Source organism: Mesocricetus auratus, unplaced genomic scaffold (genome assembly GCF_017639785.1).
Source record: "Mesocricetus auratus isolate SY011 unplaced genomic scaffold, BCM_Maur_2.0 Super-Scaffold_100003, whole genome shotgun sequence".
Lineage (NCBI taxonomy): Eukaryota > Metazoa > Chordata > Mammalia > Rodentia > Cricetidae > Mesocricetus > Mesocricetus auratus.
Genome location: NW_024429188.1, coordinates 58150651 through 58157550, shown reverse-complemented (window position 1 = coordinate 58157550; position 6900 = coordinate 58150651).

Sequence of the window (6900 nt, the reverse complement as noted above, 5' to 3'; positions counted from 1 at the left end):
AAGTTTTACATGCTGTGACTGAAATCATTCAACAAAGGAATCTCTATCCTAGAACAAACAACAGTTCCAATTTCCTGAATGAACTCCACCCTTCTTCAAGAATATGGTGGGCTGCAGAACTAAATAGAGAGTTTTCAATAGAGGAGTCTAAAATGGCTGAGAGGCACTTGAGAAAGTGCTCAACATCCTTAGCCATCCAGGAAATGCAAATCAAAACAACTCTGAGATACCATCTCACTCCTGTCAGAATGGCTAAAATCAAAAACACCAATGACAATTTATGCTGGAGAGGATGTGGTGAAAGGAGGACACTCCTCCATTGCTGGTGGGAGTGCCAACTGGTTCGGCCACTTTGGAAATCAGTATGGAGATTCCTCAGAAAAATGGGAATAAACCTACCACAAGACCCAGCAACTCCACTCTTAGGCATATATCCAAAAGATGCCCATTCATACAACAAAGATGTCTGTTCCACTATGTTCATAGCAGCTTTATTTGTAATAGCCAGAACTTGGAAGCAACCTAGATGTCCCTCAACCGAAGAGTGGATAGAGAAAATGTGGTACATTTACACAATGGAGTACTATTCAGCAGAAAAAAGTAATGGAATCATGAGATTCGCAGGCAAATGGATGACACTAGAAGAAACCATCCTGAGTGAGGTAACCCAGTCACGAAAAGAGAAACATGGCATGTACTCTCTCATATATGGATTTTAGACATAGATCTGGGGAGTGCCAGCCTACAATCCCATGGCCAGAGAGTCTGGGAAACAGAAACTTCATTTAGTGGCTGATCGAAGAAGAGGCAGACTCCCTTGGTTAAGTACTGAGCTGAACTCAAGAAAGCCAGTAACAGAGAGGGAGGACTGATGATCAAAGGGATTAAGACTGGGCTGGTTTAACCCCCAGAAACAGCTGACTAGACAAAGGTTAACTCTTGAATCCCAGGCATCAGCCTGGGAATCCAGCATGGGGCTGATCAAGACCCCCTGAATCTGGGTGTCAGTGAGGAGGCCTAGGTAATCTATTGAGCCTTGGGCAGCAGATCAGTACCCATCCCAAGTATACACACGGACTTTAGACTCCCATAGAACAATGTGAGGTGCACTCTCACCCTGAACTCTTGGGGAAGGGTCTAGGCCCTGCCCTATATGAAATGACAGACTATGGACACCCCCATGGAGGGCCTCACCCTCCCTGGGGGAATGAGGGGATAAGGGGGGGGTTGGGGGGAGGGCACGGGAGGAGGGAGGGAAAGGGAGAGGGACCTGGAACTGACTTGTGAAGCAACCTTGTTTCTTATCTAAATTTAAACTGGAAAATAAAAAAAAAAGAGAAAGTGGGAGGCACCCTTGAATGAATTGGTACAGGAGACTACTTCCTGAACAGAAGACCAGTAGCTCAGATACTGAGATTGACAATTAACAAATGGGACCTCCTGAAACTGAGAAGCTACTCTAAGGCAAAGGACACAGTCAGCAACACAAAATGGCAGCCCACAGAATAGGAAAAGATATTCACTAACCCCACATCTGACAGAGGGCTGATCTCCAAAATTTACAAAGAACTCAAGAAACAAGTCTCCAAAACACCAAAGAATCCAATCAAAAATGGGGTACAGAACTAAATAGAGAATTTTCAATAGAGGAGACTAAAATGGCTAAGAGACACTTAAGAAAGTGCTCAACATCCCTAGCCATCAGGGAAATGCAAATCAAAACAACTCTGAGATACCATCTTACTCCTGTGAGAATGGATAAAATCAAAAACTCCAAAGAAAGTTCATGCTGGAGAGAAAGTGGAGAAAGGGGAACACTCCTTCACTGCTGGTAGGAGTGTCGACTCATACAGCCACTTTGGAAACCAGTATGGAGATTCCTCAGGAAAATGGGAATCAGTCTGCCACAAGACCCAGCAATTCCATTCTTAGGCATATAACCAAAAGATGCACATTCATACATCAAGGATGTTTGTTCCACTACGTTCATAGCATCATTATTTGTAATAGCCAGAACCTGGAAGCAACCTAGATGCCCCTCAACTGAAGGGTGGATAGAAAAAAATGTGGTACATTTACACAATGGAATATTATTCAGCGGGGAAAAAAAGAATATGGAGAATATTTATGTTCAGCCAAATTGGTTGGACCTCAACCAAAAGTTCATCAAAAGTCAATAACCCAATTCATGTTATATGATTCAATCACATTAAGTGTGATTGAAACTGAAATTAGAAGTGAAGAATGCTCCACCCCTCAATGATATATAAGCTGGGCAAAGTGTTAATCATGATGTAGAGTTACATGATCCCCCAATATTTTAGGTGGTGCCTTTGATGGAAATCTAGAAAATCTTGTTATGCTAGATGTCTAGTTTAGAGAACATAGTCAGAAACTTCTAGACTAGGAAGATATACCAGAATCTTATTATGTCTTATGAATCCCTCAGTGTAATTGTACAGAGGGACTCTTAAAGATTTAATAGGTATATGGATCTGAAGAAATGTGTTATGTAAAATATGATATAATAGGCTTGGACTGTTAGGATGAAATAGCTGTGGTTCATCTTATATTTAAGGATGTTTTACTATTAAATACATATAGTTGAGAAAATATGACAAAATTTCGGATTTTTCTTCCAGTTCTAGAGTATGCATCATAATGTCTTCAAAGTTTCAATAATCTTCAATGACTAATAAAAAGGGTAACTATAAGAGTCTCTTAAATGTCTTTTCATATAGCAGAATTTGGAAGGTGATTGATAGAGGAATAAAAGTGAATCCTTGATGTGATTTTTTGAATTTGAAAAATGGAATTGAAGTTTTATAAATGCTGAGGTCAGATTGTTGAATTACCTGATTGACTCAATGTTAATAGATGAAAGTCACAATTCCATTAGTGAGCTGAAAGACTGGTGTGTCCATTAACACTAACAAATGGCTGATGCCTGTTCTTTAGATTCTATATCAGCATTTACTGATTCTTAGTATTTTTAATTTCATTCTGACTCTCATTTTGAAAGTGAGTAATAGCACAAGAAAATTAAACTGGATATTATCTTTTCTGCTTTTACTTATTCTTGTATATTCTTATTAGAACTTATTTAAACAATGTGATTATACCACTAAAATCTAGATTTTAGCACTAAGATGGTTATGATGAAAGCATTTCTGGAGTTGGTGTGTGATGTACACATCGATATAATATTACTCCAACCCATTAACTATCCCATACTTATGGAATGATGCTTATTTGTAGTTTAAATCCACAATATTTTTAATGCTTGATGTGGTGTTATTTTCAAGTACATAGAGTCTTAAATGGGTGGGACATGACTAAATGGAGTTAGGTCACTATCGGTATGTCCTTGACAATGGCCCTGGTTCTAGTCTTCTGCCTCTTCTCCTCTGCCATGTAAATAAACTTTCACCACACTCTCTTGCCCTCATAGTACAAAATTTTCCAACGTTGGCTCCCATGCTATGATAGATTATGACTTCCTAAAACCTTGAGCCAAAATAAGTTATTTTCTCCCTTTTAAGTCTTTTGAGAATGATTAGGATTAAATAGTCATAAGACTTGAAACTCAGTGATCTAATCATGGTTTTTTATTGCTTCTTTCAGGTATTTTATGATAATAATGAAAAAAGTTATTGATTACATAGTTCATCATAGCATTGATTACATTCTTTGAATAGTATCCCCAGAAACTTTGGATTTTATAATATCAAAAATATCCTCAGGCAAAAGATAAGTATGGAAGAATTTCAGTGGGAAAAGTCATAGTAGCAAAAACTAATAGAAGGGAAAAATATGATTCACTGGTCAGTGATTGGCAGACAGATTTTTTTTTACCCTACTAGCATTTGTCATAGAAATGGCAGAAATGGTTGCTACTTTATAAGGCATTTTATAATTTAGTACCTTGCCTATACGGAATAAAACTATTTATGAAATCAACTCTTAGTCAGGAACGGTGATAATAGATTAGAGATATATGGTCATCTATCTGTTCCAAATGAACTTCCTGTTGATTTTCTTTTTTATGTTTTTATTTAAATTAGAAACATGCATGCTTCAAATGTCAAACTCAGCTCCCTCTCCCACCCCTCGTCCCTTGTCCTTCCACCAGCCCCCCCCACCCCCAGCCCAATCCCCACATCATTCCGCAGGGAGGGTGAGGCCCTCCTTGGGTGGAATCTCCAGAGTCTGTCATTTCATCCAGGGCAGGACCTAGGCTCTTCCCCATGTGTCCAGGCTGAGAGAGCATCCCTTCATGTGGAATGGGCTCCCAAAGTTCATTTGTATGCCTTGGTGAACACTAATCTACTACCTAAGGCCCCAGAGATTTCTGAGGCCTCCTCACTGGCACTACATTCATGGAGTCTGGATCAGTCCCCTGTTGGTCTCTCAGCCATCAGCCTGGGGTTCAAGAGCTCCCCCTTGTCCAGTCAGCTGTCTTTGTGGGTTTCACCAGCACGATCTTGACCCCTTTGCTTATCACTCCTCCATCTCTGTCACTGGGTTTCAGGGGGTCAGTATTTAGCTGTGAGTATCTGTCTCTGCTTCCATCAGTCACTGGATGAAGGTTCTAGGATGACATATAATGTAGTCATCAACCATATCATCAGGTAGGGGCTATTAATGTAGTCTCTCTGCTGTTGCTTAGTTTTCAAGTTTGTGAGTTGGGGTAAGAATAGAGGGGAGCAGGATGAGAGATACTATAATAGATGGAGTCATTATAGCTTTGAGGAGAGAGCTGACACTAGTGAGATTTCCAGACATTTACAAGGATAACACCAACTTCCTGTTGATTTTCTATGGATAGTTCAAATTTCCTTTATCTTGGGAATTTAAAACATGAATTACAAACTTCTCAACTAAAAACAAAAAACATGGTCAGGTTGAAAACATATGTACAAATAACACATACTGATAAAGTTATATAGAATATATATGCATATATATACATATATATGTCAACAGTCAATGAGAAAGGAGGTCATGAATTTTCAAGGAGCAATGTGGGGTATATTGGAGGGTTTTAAAGGAAGAAAGGAAAATATATAATTATACTGTAATCTTAAAAACAAATACTTTTTAAATATTCAAAGGCTAAAATGCTTCAATTGTGAACTCTAATAAACATTAAACGAAAAACAACACCAATATTACTTGAACTTCCTTTAAAATTGGAAAAAGGAATACTTTATAATTCAGTATAGAAGGTATTACCTCATAACAAAGATACCACAAGAAAATATAGAGTCCATATCCATAATGAGCATAGATACAATCATCCTTTAAAAATACTACAAAACTGCATATTAACTGGATTTAGCATTATGATTAAATGGAATTTATCACTAAGATACAAGGATGTTTAACATATGCAAATCAATAAATGTGACATGCTATATTAACAGAGTAAAAATTGCTTGGTCATACAGGTCATACTAAAAGTTCCAAAAAAACATTAAATCTAGTTTAGCAGCCGTTTATGATAAAAACAAATTTGACATGAGAAGAAAAGTAATTTTAAAAATATTCCTTTTATTGGTTTAGATCATAGAATAAGTTACATAATTTCTCCCTCTCTAAGCATTCCCAAATACAGAAATATAACCTGCTCTGTCTGTATAATGCCAGGTCAAGTGACAAACTTATTAATATATAGACAAAGGGCTGGTCATTGTCTAAAGCTCTGAAAATATTTTGAAAGAATTCTTGCTAAGAATAGATACTAATGGATGCATATCCAGATGAAATGTTCTTTGTCTTGGTAGCACTTTATAATCCATAAGACTTAAGGTTTGAGACATCTTTTGTGACATTTAAAAAAATCTTATTCATATATCATACAGTCTTATAGTCATATATTAGGTACTTTATTTGGAAAAAAGTTTCTGTCAAGAGCTGTTCACTTCCTTTTTTCATTTTTTATTTAATTTAGAAAGAATCTTATTATACGTATCAATCACAGTTCCTCTCCCTCCAATCCTCCCATGCCACCCACCATCTCCCTGTCACAAACCCCCATCCATTCCCCAGGGAGGGTGAGGCCTTTCATGGGGAATCATCAAAGTCTGTCATATCATTTGAGGCAGGGCCTAGGCCCTCCTCCATGTATCTGGGCTGAGAGAGTATCCCTCCATGGGGAATGGGCTCCCAAAGTCCATTCATGGACTAGGGATAAATACTGGTTCCACTGGTCAGAGGTCCCATAGACTTCCCAGGCCTCCTAACTGATACCCACATTCAGGAGGCTTGATTTGGTCCAATGCTGGTTCCCCAGCTGTCAGACTAGGGTCCCTGAGATCCCACTTGCTCAAGTCAGCTGTTTCTGTGGGTTTCTCCAGCACGGTCTTGACCCCTTTGCTGATGCCTCATCCCTCTCTACAACTGGAATCCAGGACTTTGGCTCAGTGCTTAGTTGTGAATCTTTGTTTCTGCTTCCATCAGGTATTGGATGAAGGCTCTATGATAGCATTTAAGGTAGTCATCATTCTCATTATAGGGGAATTTAAGGTAGCCTCTCAACTATTGCTTAGATTCTTAGTTGGGGTCATCCTTGTGGATCTCTGCACATTTCCCTAGTGCTAGATTTCTTTATAAACCTATAATGACTCCCTCTATTAAGGTATCTCTTTTCTTGCTCTCCTCTCTGCTTCCCGACTCCATCTTCCTGCTCTCTCAAGTTCTCCTCCCCACTCATCTTCTCCCTTCCACTTTCTCCTATCTCCCTTTCCCCTCACCCCCGCCCGGCTCCCAATTTGCTCAGGAGTTCTTGTTCCTTTCCCCTTCTCCTGGGGACCATGTATGGAGCTGTGTACATTCTTATGTATCCACTGTGGTAGCAATCTGATTAATTGTAAAACAATTGTGTCTATTTAGAAATAT